At 46.0% G+C, this 12953-nt stretch overlaps 1 pseudogene; it reads right to left on the bottom strand.

Moving 5' to 3' along the window:
* Positions 1–4701: 4701 nt before the first annotated feature.
* Positions 4702–6412, bottom strand: LOC147698563 (uncharacterized; annotated as a pseudogene).
* Between the last annotated feature and the right edge of the window lie 6541 nt (positions 6413–12953).

Genomic DNA, 12953 nt, shown 5'->3' with positions numbered 1-12953 from the left:
AAATCATCAACGTAGGAGTTTCCAAGGGGTCTGCCATTAGCCCCACTCTATTTAATGGCTATATGACCCCTTTGACATATCTGATTGAATCCTTTGATGTTTAAACTGTCTTCTATGCAGATGATGCCCAACTGCCCTTGACATATAACAAGACTGACGAGAAGGCCAAAACTACATTTTCTGGATGCTTCACAGCAGTCATGGTCTGGCTCAATGCCAACTTGCTGCAATGCAATCTCAACAAAAACAAAAACCTACTCTTCGGTGAGGGCCCCCAGGCTGCTTGGCTAGGGGCCTGTCCTTCCAGCTAGGAGGCCCCACCCACAGAAACGGCCAAAACCTTGGGGTACTGATAGATAGCCACATTTATTTTAAACCACAGATCGCAGCAGTAATAAAAAAATAATACTGGATCCTGAGAATGCTAAGAATATTTCTCAAACTCTTGGAAGACGGTGGCACAGCCACTGATCCTTTCCAGATTGGACTATTCAGACGTCCTGTACATAGGCATTCCAAGTTGTTTGTCACAGAGATTGTTAAGAATGGCAATATGACTGTTATTCAACCTTCCAAAGCATACCACCTGGACTCAGTATCGCAAACTGGTTACCAATTAGAAAAAAAAGAAGTGTTTTTTAAGGATTAACAGTAGAACATGCTGCTTTCTTCAAAACAGGCCCCCCTCTGTCTCAAAAGGAGACTTGTCAGCTATTGCCCTCAAAGATCCCTTCGCACACAATCAGCACATCTGCTGGTTATCAAAGAAGAAAAATGGGGTGGCTCTACCTACTCAGTATTGGCAGCAAGACACTAAAACAAGTTACCCCACCCCATCAAGTGTATTGCAGACAAAAACTATTCTGTAAACAAATAAAAATGTACATATTCCAGGATTAGATTTCACATTCCCTACAGGGCAGATATCCTAGCGCCCTCTCATTGCAGCGGCGCGCTTTATTAATCTCACAATTCATTTAATACAGGAAGATAAGATCACATTGAAATCTGTGTTTAATAAACAATCATGAAATGATTGGAAAAATATTGGCCCTTGCCTGAAACCAAATAATTAACCAGGCGTGGACATGTGTGTCTTAATCCCACACTCACAATCTGGACTTCCATTGTTGAACACGGAGAGTAAGAACAATAGTTACTTACCTGTAAACAGGTGGTTCTCCAGTATTGGTGTCTTTCATAGATTCACATGCCTGAATCATTCCCCGTCGTCGGAGTGGGAGTCCCACGGTATATAAAAAAGCAATAATATGCCATAATATATATAGCAAATATCAGAAATACCAAACCAGGAAGTAAAGTAGCACCAGCTACAGTAGAAAAAACCTTACACTTGTGACTATCCTAGTCATTATGTGTTAGTCCAAACTGCAGCCAATCAGGCGACAGCACCCACCAGAATGTTCTCCCCAGAGGCTCAGGCTCTCAGATTTTCTCGCACAGGAGTGAAACCCCATAATGCCTGAGTGAGTCTCTGGGGGGAGGCGGGCGGGTTGCATGTGAATCTATGAAAGACACCAATACTGGAGAACCACCTGTTTACAGGTAAGTAACTATTGTTCTTCTCCAGTATTAGGGGTGTCTTTCATAGATTCACATGCCTGAATCAGAATAGTAAGCAGTACTCCTAGCATAACGCTCGTAGACGTCAGAGTATCAAATATATATATATATACAGTATACATGTATAACAATAATCATCAACATCTGAAATAACGTCTAAAGAGCATGGAGGAGGAGGTGGAAACAGAGGCTCACCTTATTTGACAAGATTGCGCAGCACTGCTCTTCCAACCGAAGCATCTGCGTCGTCTGCTGAATCTAGACAGTAGTGTCTAGTAAAGGTGTGCCTGCTAGACCACATAGCAGCTCTGCAGATCTGTCGAAGAGGCACACCAGCAAAAAGGGCAGTGGAAGAGCTAACCACCCTTGTAGAATGTGCTCTTGACAAGGCCTGTAAGGGTCTACCGGCCTGCTGATGACAAAGTCCAATTGTAGAGGAGACCCATCTAGCAATGGTCTGTTTTGAAACTGCACAGCCCTGGCGCTGCCGGCCATAAGCCACGAACATTTGATCTGTCTTGCGGATGGCAGAGGTTCTTGATAGGTAAAACTTGAGACATCTCCTAATATCCAACGAATGCAGTGCTTGTTCAGCCGGAGACTGTGGGGTTGGAAAGAATGTCTTGAGGACAACCGGCTCATTCAGATGAAAATCCAAAGGCACTTTTGGCATGTACGTTGGATTAGTACGTAGTACTACCGAGTCCGTGGTGAATTGGATGAAAGGCGATCTAGATGTAAATGCCTGAATATCGCTAACCCTTCTAGCAGATGTTAAAGCGAGTAACAATGACACTTTCCATGTTAAAAATTTCAGGTCCACCTTATGGATCGGCTCGAAAGGGTGACGCATGAGCTGAGTCAGTACGACATTCAGATGCCATGTAGGAGGAGGTTTCCGCACAGGCGGAAACATACGAAACAATCCTTTGAAAAATTGCTGTATGATCCGCACGGAAAACAAAGAATTTGATCCATCTTGGCGAAATCTAGAAATGGCAGCCAGGAAGACCTTAAGAGTAGAATGCGCCAAACCCAATCTGGCCAAGTGCAAAAAGAAGGGAAGAATTTGCTCTGGTTTTGCATGAATGGGATGAAGACCATTAGTCTGGCACCATGCACAGAAACGTCTCCACTTAAGTTTGTAGGTCTTGATCGTAGATGGAGCTCTGGCCTTCGCCAGTACCTCCTGGCAATCCTGTGGAATGTTTAAGTGTGCAAATTCCATGTGCTGAGGACCAAGCTGACAATTTCAGCGAGTTCGGGTCCGGATGGTATACCCTGCCCTTCTGGGTGGAGAGAAGATTCGGAATGCGAGGAAGTTGGATAGGGTTGCATTCCGAGAGAAGGAGTAGCTCGGTGAACCAGTATTGCCGGGGCCATCGTGGAGCAATCATTATCAACCCACATGGCTGCTTCTTCATCTTCTTGATGACTTTCGGGATCAGAGGTATCGGTGGAAAAGCGTAAGCAAATATTTGATTCCAACTCATTGAAAGGGCATCCCCGCACGAGTCCTTGTGGGGAAGCCAGCTTGCAAAGTATGGGCATTTCCGGTTCTGATGCGTCGCAAACAAGTCCAGATCCCATGTCTGAAAGATGCAGTCTAGAGATGGTTGATGTAGTTCCCACTCGTGAATGCAGCCTGTGGATCTGCTGAGAGAATCCGCTAACACATTCGCGATTCCCGGGACATGGACAGCTGACAGATGGATATTGTGAGTCAGGGCCCAACTCCAAATCTCTTGTGCCTGGTGCGACAGCCGGGCTGATCTTGTGCTTCCCTGCTTGTTTAGATAATGCATGCAGGTGGTGTTGTCTGTCCGAATTAAGACTGTGGTGCCTTCTAGGGTCGCCTGAAAGGACTTCAGGGCTAGAAAGATGGCGTGCAATTCTAGCCTGTTTATGTGCCATCTCATTTGGATTTTGTTCCATTTCCCGCTGACCGTCATGCCTTGGAGGTGTGCACCCCAGCCTGTCATTGAAGCGTCTGTCGTCACTATGAACCTGGGCACTTCCGTGAGGAAAGAGCATCCCACTTGTATGTTGCAGCCTTGACTCCACCATTGAATCGCTTCTCGCATTCGAGGTGTTATTTGTATGATATCCTCGAAGGACCCCGACACCTGTATCCACTGGCGACTGAGCTCCTCTTGCAAGGGCCTAATCCGAAGACGACAGTTGGGGGTGAGTAGAATACAGGAAGAAATCATCCCTATGAAGGACTTGAACATGCGCACTGAAACGCACCTTTTTAACAACAGTGCCGCAGCCAACCGTTGTATTTTTCCCTGTCTCTCCTTTGAGATAAATACTTGAGCGAGCTTGGTGTCCAGTGTCGCTCCCAAAAAAGTCTTTCTCCTTGCTGGCGTTAGGTGCGATTTCTCGAAGTTCACTGAGAAACCTAGGCTGTGCATCAATGACAGAGTTTTTTGAATGTGAGTTTTTACCATGTCGAAAGAACTGGCCTTGATAAGGCAATCGTCTAGATATGGATATATCTGTATCGACTGCAACCGAAGGTGGGCTGCCACCGGGGCCAGTATCTTCGTGAACACTCTGGGGGCTGAGCGCAGTCCAAAGGGAAGAACTTTGAACTGGAAGTCCCTGCCAGCCACTCTGAACCTTAGAAACTTCCGGTGCCTGGGAAAAATTGGAACATGGAAGTATGCATCCTGAAGGTCGAGTGTTGCCATATACTCCCCCGCCGAAAGAAATTGGAGGATTTCTTGAAGTGTCAGCATCCTGAATGACAGCTTTTTGAGGAATTTGTTGAGGGCACGCAGGTCGAGGATTGGTCGCCATACCCCCGACTTCTTGCGAATAAGGAAAAATCTTGAGTAGAAGCCTTTTCCTTTTTGATGATGAGGTAACCTTTCTATTGCTCCTTTTCGAATCATAATTTTGATCTGGGCAAACAGCTCCTTGAGATGTGCTGGAGGTGGTCCTCTTGGGGGGGAGTTTGGAGGAGTTTTTACGAATTCCAAAATGTGACCTCTGGCTACTACATCCAGAACCCATTTGTCTGTGGTAATCTTGGACCAATTTAAGTAATTTTGGGATATTTTTCCTCCAATTTGTTTTGGGTTGGGACAAAGTGGTGGCAGGATGCGTTTCTCACTTCTTATTGTCTCTTCCGCGATAGTTGGATTTTCCTCGAGACTGAGAGAAATTTCCTCTTCTCTGTCCATAAGTCTGCTGACGATATGGCTGGTATCTTTGGTTTCCCTGGGCGGAAGTATAGGAGCGCTGTTGGTTATAGCCTCCTCTATTAGAGAAATTCCCTTTTCCTCTTGCTCCACGAAAGGAAGACTTCCTGTATTGTAAAGTGCCCAGCGAACGTGCTGTCTCAGTATCCTTCTTGATGGCTTCTAGAGCATCGTCAATATGCTTTCCAAATAAATACTCTCCATCTTATGCCATATCTATAATCCTTGTTTGGACCTCCTGCCGAAAGGATGTCGCCTTCAACCATCCTTGCCTCCTGAGAACAGCTGCACCCGCCAGCTGACGAAAACCTGTGGCAGCAACGTCCACTGCAGCATCAATCATCTCAGACGAGACGCACTCTCCTTCCTGAAGGATCTTCTTTGCTTCAGCCCGATCTGGCTCGGGAAGTATGTCCACATACGGCGAGATGTCCGACCACATCTGCCTATCGTATCTCCCCAATATGGCTAAAGAGTTAGCGGCTCTAATAGTTGTAGCTGCAATTGTAGAAACTTTTTTCCCGATAGAGTCTAGACGTCTCCCGTCTTTATCCGGCGGAACAGAGACCTGAGATGTTGGGTTAGAAGATCTCTTTTGCGCTACCTGCGCTACCACAGAGTCTGCTTTCGCTTGCCCAATGAGGCACGCTGGAGATGAATTTGGCGCCCTATATTTTTTATCCACTCTCGGGAGCACTGCAGGCAAAGAATTTGGCTTGGACATGATCTTCAGTCCTTCCTTCCATATGAATTCTATGATTGGAATGGTCCAACTCTGTTTTTGTGGCGAAGACTTGAAGTCATACAAGAAGCAGTCTTCTTGTTTTGACTCCATAGTTATCATGAACCTCTTTGTTGCTCTATCCATGATCTTGTGGAATGAGGCAATGTTTGCAGGAGGTGACTCTGATGTTGTAGGTTCTGCCGGAGAGGGCGTGTTTGCATTGTAATCCTCATACTCCGACGATTCTGACCTATTGTCTAATTCTCCTTCTTCCTGCTCCTCTTGATCTGAGTACTCTTCATCTCCTGTTTGGGGAGCTGTGACTTGTGACGCAGACAATGCTGGACGTCCTTCCTCCAACGTCACAGAAACAACTGGCTGTGCCTGCTTTGAAAGCGGCGTCGCTGTTTTAGGTCTTGGCGTAGATACCTGCGAGTCACGTGACTCTGAAGGTGGGAAACGCCTATAGTAGTCGCTGAGCATGTACTGTAGATTGCGACATAATTCCTCAGGCATTTGCATGCCGGGAGCAGGCCTGTCCTCATGTGATAAAGGCTCCGTTTCATGCATATCTTCCTCCGTATCGTCCTGAATCTTAATTTGGAGGTCAGACGGACTTCTGGCCGCTCCAAAGTTTTCATCTTCATAGGATCCTTCCTGTTCCGAATCCAAAAGTTTCTCTGGCACTACTAGCGTAGAAGGAATCGCCTCATTAGTAGCCCTTTTCTCACAGCGTAGCTGTAGTTGCAGGTGATGGTAACGGTATCCCCGAAGACTGTGCTGACCAGACTTGTAAGGTAGTGCAGCTTGACAGTGGTGGCGTCGATGGGATCACCTCCGTCGTCGACGAACCTACTTTTTGCTGCTGAATTGTATGCCTCGTCGACTGTACCATCGTCGACGATTGATCTATCTTCGTCGACGATGAGTTTTTAGAGGATATCTTCGTCGACGGTAGCGTCGTCGACGGGGACGTCGTCGAGGTCGTCGTCGAGGTCGTCGACGGCAGCTTCGTCGACGTGGATTTCATCGTAGACGTGGATTTCATCGTCGACGTGGATTTCATCGTCGACGAGGATTTCATCGTCGACGATAACGTCGTCGGCGAGAGCTTCGTCGACGAGAGCGTCGTCGACGGCACAATTTTCTTGGTCGACGGGGAGCCAACCGTCGACATCAGATTCGAAGACGAGGAGCTCGTCGACGGTACCTTAGCCATTGTCGACGGGACTATAGACGACAACGAGATAGGCCTGATCTGCACATGAACCAGCGTAGGCGATGAGGCCGAAGACATCACTAGAGCTGGCTTCGGTGAGGAGAAAGTCATTGTGCAGGTGGTAGACGTGGCCACATGAGAGGAAACCCAATCCTTTTTTGACGTTGAAATTGTCAAAGGTGGCAACTGAGGAGGCACAGACTTAGAAGATTTCTTGGGAACTGCAGATTTCCCAGACTTCTTAGAGGGCGTACGATCCATAGAAACAGGTGGAAGAGTCTTTTTTGAAACACTAGGCTCAGAAGAATCCAGAGAGGATTGGGCCTTCTTTGTCACCTTCGCCCTTGGAGATGAAACTTCAGTTTCAGCCTTCCTCTTAATAGACAATAGTGAAGAACCAGAGGCAATGCTTCCTACCTCAGACAAGGGTCCTCCTTGTCCTTGAGTCTGTTAAGCTACAACAGCAGTCGTCCTTCTCTGTCCCTGATGGTCTTAGGGGGGAAGGTCCGGCCGATCTTGCACTCCTTAGCCTTATGGTCAGGATAAAGGCAATATAAACATTTTTTGTGAGGATCTTCTTTGAATAGCCTAAGCTTCCCACAAGAATCACAGGCCCTGAACAGGGATTTAGAAGTAGACACCTGAAAAACTTGAAGAAACTAACTAATCTTGAAGAAACTGAGCAGAGCTCAGGGAGACTCCCTTCACACGACGTGCGGTAGAAAATCGGAGAGCCTGAGCCTCTGGGGAGAACATTCTGGTGGGTGCTGTCGCCTGATTGGCTGCAGTTTGGACTAACACATAATGACTAGGATAGTCACGAGTATAAGGTTTTTTCTACTGTAGCTGGTGCTACTTTACTTCCTGGTTTGGTATTTCTGATATTTGCTATATATATTATGGCATATTATTGCTTTTTTATATACCGTGGGACTCCCACTCCGACGACGGGGAATGATTCAGGCATGTGAATCTATGAAAGACACCCCTAATACTGGAGAATTTTATCTTCAGAAAGATCAATGCGATTTTTGAGGAAGGAAACGCCCATCACAGTTCCGCGCTTTTGTGAGTATATCTTGTTATTGAAGAGAAACACATTGTTGGTCAAACATATTCCTATCATTTCCATAATCATGTTTGTATGTTTGAGTTCCCCTATTGGGCGTTGGTTCAAGAAATAGGCGACTGCTTGTAGGCCAAGTTCATGGTTAATTGATGGCGTTTCCTTCTCTCCAAGCTATGCTAATCTCACCATGGGATGGTGGGAGAAACACATAGCTTGGAGAGAAGAAACTGATCCATACACCACAAATGTGTTATGGTTAAGATTCATTGATGATCTTTTCCTTCTATGGAAAGGCACAAAAACAGAAATCCTTCAATACATTGCTATACTCAATAATAATAATGATGTGGGACTTCAATTTTTATATAACATACAACAAAAAGAAATAGACTTTTTGGATACCAAGGTGAACATAAAAGACAACAAGATACAAACAACCTTGTTCCGGAAAAAGACATTGACTAACAGCATCCCCAGTGTCATTAAAAGAAAACATTCCATATGGCGAATTTCTACGGATGAAGCGCAATTGCACAGAAGATGGAGAGCAAATTTAAGGAGACCAAACAATGCCTTACCAAAAGAGGGTACAAACGGAAGATCATAAATCGGGGGGAACAAAGAGCGAGAAGAAAAACCAGAGCAGAGACCCTAATTGAAAATAAAAAAGAAGAAAAATCAAAGAAAGATGAAGACAAACCACGTCTTATATTGACATACTCCAAAGAGAGTGCACAAATCAGAACAATTTTAACCAAATATTGGATTTTGCTCAAAAAGGATCCGGACATTGGCAATTTAATTGATGATGGACCTCTAATTTCTTTCAGAAAAGCACCTTCTCTTGGAGACACACTGGTTAACAGTCACTTCACAGACAAAAAGGCAGAAACATGGCTGCAAAAGCGACAGAAAGGATTTACTAAATGCATGTCATGCAAAGCATGCAAAGTGGGAAAAAACATGAAATTGCTTAAGGACCCAAAAGGACAAATCTTTGAAATCCAGAACAAAATCACGTGTGAATCACACTTTGTAGTCTACCTGTTAGAATGTGATTGTGGCAAACGTTATATTGGATCAACAATCTGTGCTCTCAAGAAACGAATGCTGGAGCACATCAGAGCGATTCAAAACAAGGACATATCATATGCAATTGCTAAACATATGATGAATCATAAAAACAAAACATGGCACAATATGAGATACTCAGGAATCGCAATGGTGACCGAACATGTTTTAGGAGGAAATCGACTTCAAAAGCTAAGACGCTTAGAATCGAAACTCATCATCCGGTTCAAAACAAAAATCCCCAATGGATTGAATGGGGACGAAGAACTATATGTACACTTGTGATAAGTTGACAACTTGCAACAATTGACAAACAGAAACATTGACAAACTGTAGAAATGTAATATCAGAGAAATTGGAATGAATAAGTACAACCCTTCCCAATAGACACAACAACATAAATTGAGCAATATTGATGATATGCAAAGTGAATAGACTGAAAAGTATCATCTGTAGACATTTGAAGGAAAAACCACATCTATGAAATTAATTAGCGAATTGAGAATCACTGCTGAGTCAATGTGGGTTGGGGCCAACTGTCCATGGTCCTTACTTAATTAACATATGAGGGATGTTATAAGAGTCCAATTGTATATACACAAATGATAAATTGCACAAAAACAGGTTGTTTTCCTGAATGTATTTAGAAATCTTGAAAAATGGGTATAATGTTAGTATCGATGCCCAGAGCAACCCAGCAAGCTGTAATTCACATTTATCGGCCCAAGCACTTAGCTTTAAAAAACAGGGCATTTGCTTATAACAAGTGAAGTCCCAGATAAAATTGAGCAGCACATGCAGATATAAATGGCACTTAGCCAAAATTCTCTTCTAACCAGCTGCTCAGCCGATACTATGGCAAATAATCAAGCCTTATATATAAATGTATAAGATAGAATGAATTGAATTCAGTGAACTGATTGCAAACGGACATCGATAGGCTAGATGTAGCCAAGTTACAACTACTCAACCCAAAATGCATCATAATTGCAATAGCGGTTGTAGGAAGGTACATCCTGACTATGGTTGCCCCCAACTTTTTGCCCTGTGTTTTAGCTGGTTTACGACATAGTTGGCCTGGGACCCTGCCAATCAGGACCCCAGGCCTACTGCACTCTCTGTAAAATGGATTCCATGTACCCTAGGTGCCACCCCTGGCTGGCCTCCTAAATCTGACACAACTGGCTGCACGACAGCTGGGGCAAGGTGGTGTAATCACCCCTTGCTGTAGATATAGTATACCTATATCTAACCCTAAAAATGGACACATGTATTCCTGTAAGTCACTCCTATGGCAGGCCTTAACAATCCTGAAGGCAGAGTGCTTGGAACTATGTGAAATGGTGCTCTGGCATGAGCTGAGCCCGTTTGCAGCTTGCGGAACCAAGTCCTAATAGCTGTTCCATGATAACACATACCATATACTCTTAAGTGCAGTATAATCCTCGCGGTTAAATGCTATCTTTGGTATTGCTTTATCAAAACATGTCGAGTAAGGTGTCATACGAATTGGAATACTAACCCCTCGCCAATTCTGGCGACGGGGTTAGCATTCCACCCTTCTAGAGGGACACGACATGTATGTAACTGTGAACCCCGGTTAAAGTTACCTGAAGCCTCAGCTCCACAAAATGGATGCTGCCACCACAGACACGAGTCTGACCTCCTGCTGCTGGGAGTCCTTCCAGCGAGGAGAGCTTGGACAAAGGGTTTCCTGTCAGGGGCGGGGCTAGCACCATCCCAGACAGGGTTTTGTGTATCCTGGGTAGGCAGGGCTTTACAGGAAGGTGGCTGCAAGTGGCACCCCGGTGCTCACTGTGCATAGGCCGGCTAGAACCAGTTCCAGGGGCTCACCAGCCCCTGGCCTGGGGAAAGTCCGGCATGGGAGAGGGGTGTAACCACCCCCCTTCCTAGTCCCACCCATAGGCAGGACCTAGTCACCGGGTCTGCCCCTTTTCCTAGTATAAAGTTAGGAGCGGGCCCCCTTCCAAATTAGATCATCTTTGGAATCAAGACACGACTTTCTGCGAAAGGACTTCAAGATTTCTCCTTCAAGATTCTCCCTTGTGACTAAGGAGTAGTCACCCTGCATCCGCAGGCACCATCTTAAGAACACTGCGGTCTGCTGCAAGTCCTTCCTCCGGAATCCGACTGCCCAGCTCGACGAGAACCGGCTTCCCTGGCACCTCTGACCTCTACCCACCTCTACAGCTAAGCTGAGAACTGTGGGTGCGACGAGATCTCGAGGGACCGGCCATCTTCAAGACTGCACGACTTCGTTCCAGCACGACCGCCGAGGGATCCTCTGGTGAGTGCTTTGGGGTCCGAGAAGCCCCGACCCTGAGCAGCTCCAGCACCGAAGTACAGCCTCCCAGCATCTCCACGATCTGCGTGGGGCCCTTCTGCTTTTTTCTGCTCACCGCGTTGTTTGGCTACTAGCCCGCTGGCTTGTGTCCTTCCTAGCGACGCCCAACGACAACACCGCTGCTGGTCTGGTTGATCCAGACTGGCCCTTGCTCCCTTCCAAGAGAGGAGCACCCCGGACCCTCCTGGTCCACACAAGACGCCAATTTAGGTCCACCGCGTGGGCTTGAATTTGCCAAAGCTTTGTTGCCCAATCCTGGGTCCAGCGACGTCGACAGCTTCATCCATCGTGGGACAGCTCGCACCTCCATCCTGGTCGCCGACAACGCCTCCTGGTCCGTGAGACCTGCAGATCACAGCGTCGCCCATTCACCTAGTCGAGGTGACTACCATCCGGTGCCCTCCTGGTGCCACCTGACTACTGGCTAGTAGTCACGAACTTGGTCCCCTCTGCTTTCAGGTGTCATCCATCTTCGAGATCCAGGCTTGGATCCCTTCGAACTCTCTTCACTGGTCGCCTGCCAGCATCTTTTCTTCAGGCTCCTGGTTCATCAACGAGGATTCCCGACGTCTCTTCAGACCTATGCAGCCGCAGCTCCTGGGCTAGGTAACTTCGAAATTTCGGTGCCCCAGCATAGCCTCACTATCCAAGGGTCAGGATCCACTGTCGTTTTCTTCCTACCAGGTCGGGTTCGCCCGAGAACTCTAACTTTGCTTTTACTAGCCTCCATAGACTTTATCCCGCATCCTGCGTGAGAGTGCACACTCTGCACCCGAGTCCCCTAGGCCTCCTATTCGTAATCTGAAGATTCTATAGTCAAGTCCTAGCGATTACAAAGCCTATTAGTCCAGTACTTACCTGCTAGTAATTTCGCATTCCACTTTCAGAGTATATGGTTTTCCGTGCCCCTCGAGCACTTGTGTAAATTGTGCTAACTTAAGTATTTTTGTAAGAGATTTTGTTTTGTGCTTAGTACCCTGTCCTCATAAAGAGTCCAGGGCTGTTGTGATTTAAATAAATACACTGTTTATTTTCATAACACTTGTGTGGTGTCCTTTCACTTGGTGTTCAAGGGGTATATGTGATGGTATAACAGCTGGCTTAACACGCCCTCTAGAGTCTTAGCCTTAGACTGCTCGTATCCACGCTACTAGGATAGCTGGTCTATAAGGTTGACTTACAACCAATCACCATAAGGGTTGCTGGACTGATACATAGTGATCACTAGAATAGTGAGCACTGCATATCAGGCCACCTTCTCACAGCGGTGTTGAAGTATAAATAAATGAAACTGAAGTAGGACTTATTGCTACCGTGATCAAGAACTGTTAAGTTCGAAACGCGTAAGTAAAGGAAGAGATTTGCAGCTGAAATAAACCGTGTTAAATCACCCAAAGAAGAGTGCGGCGTCATTTGTGATACTTGCTGTATCAATAGTCATAAGCATTAGAATAGAATAGCGAGCCTCACCTCATCTCCCTGCGGGCAAAGGAGTAACAATACAGTAATAACATTTAGTAAGCCTTGAAAAAACTAAGCTTGTACAGGCCGCAGGCTACCCAAATAGATTCCTCAAAGAGGCTTGTCCTACTTGAGTATCAGTCCTGGAATCAAATTCTAGACACGAATGCCTTGTAAAGGTATGAACTGATCTCCAGGTTGCAGCCTTGCAAATCTCTGACATAGGGACATCATGCAGGAAAGCTACTGTG

This window comes from Lissotriton vulgaris, chromosome 8 (assembly GCF_964263255.1).
Source record: "Lissotriton vulgaris chromosome 8, aLisVul1.2, whole genome shotgun sequence".
Classification (NCBI taxonomy): domain Eukaryota; kingdom Metazoa; phylum Chordata; class Amphibia; order Caudata; family Salamandridae; genus Lissotriton; species Lissotriton vulgaris.
The sequence above is the reverse complement of the archived record's forward strand: the minus strand, read 5'-3'. Positions and strand labels throughout refer to the sequence as shown.